We start from the raw sequence: 883 nt of genomic DNA on the forward strand, positions 1-883 counted from the left end.
GGACGATAACTATAAAGATAACGATAAAGATATAGTTCTAAAAATCGTTCTCAATATTAAAGAATAGCAGAGTCCACATCACAGCTATAGCGATAAAGGCACAGAGAAACGATATCATTGGAATCCTTTTCAGAACGATTTTTCCAGCTGATGAACGATACAAACATTGACAGCCAATCAGAATCAATCCTGCTGTAACGAGCTGGAGAATTTAAAGAGGCAGACGCGCGTGCACTTAGAATATCTTTATAGTTATCGTCCTTGGTGTGAACAGGCCTTTACACAGTAAAAGTGGTGAAATGAACGAAAACATCCATGTACACTTCATCATGATGCTGCAAAAACTAAAATGAATATGAATTTAATCTTTAAATCAGAGTTTCAAATTGTGTTCAAGATATACATTTATAATTTGTCATTTATAGTATACACTACCGTTCAAAAGTTTGTAAGATTGGTCAGTAGGATTTTTACGTTTAAATTTAAAACAATTTATTTTCTTTTTTGATAGAAATTAATACTTATATATAGGACACATTATATTGATTAAAAGTGACAGTAAAGACTTTTACATAATTACGAAAACTAAACAAAACTTTTTTTATTCATCAAAGAATCCTGAAAACAATCCTGTATCAATAAAACCGAAAACAGTTATTTTAAATTCTATTCATATTTCACAAAATTACTTTTTTTTTTTTTGAAATATTTTACTGTATTTCTGATCAAATAACTGCAGCCTTGGTGAGCAGAAAATACTATTTATAAAATCTTAGCGACCCCAAACTTTTGAATGGTAGTATATATAATTATATATTAATTATATAATTTATATTTATATTCTACATTATATGAAGGGGACAAGAAAATGTACTGCAAAGCA

The sequence above is a fragment of the Sinocyclocheilus anshuiensis genome, unplaced genomic scaffold (genome assembly GCF_001515605.1).
Source record: "Sinocyclocheilus anshuiensis isolate Anshui unplaced genomic scaffold, SAMN03320099.WGS_v1.1 scaffold6, whole genome shotgun sequence".
Classification (NCBI taxonomy): domain Eukaryota; kingdom Metazoa; phylum Chordata; class Actinopteri; order Cypriniformes; family Cyprinidae; genus Sinocyclocheilus; species Sinocyclocheilus anshuiensis.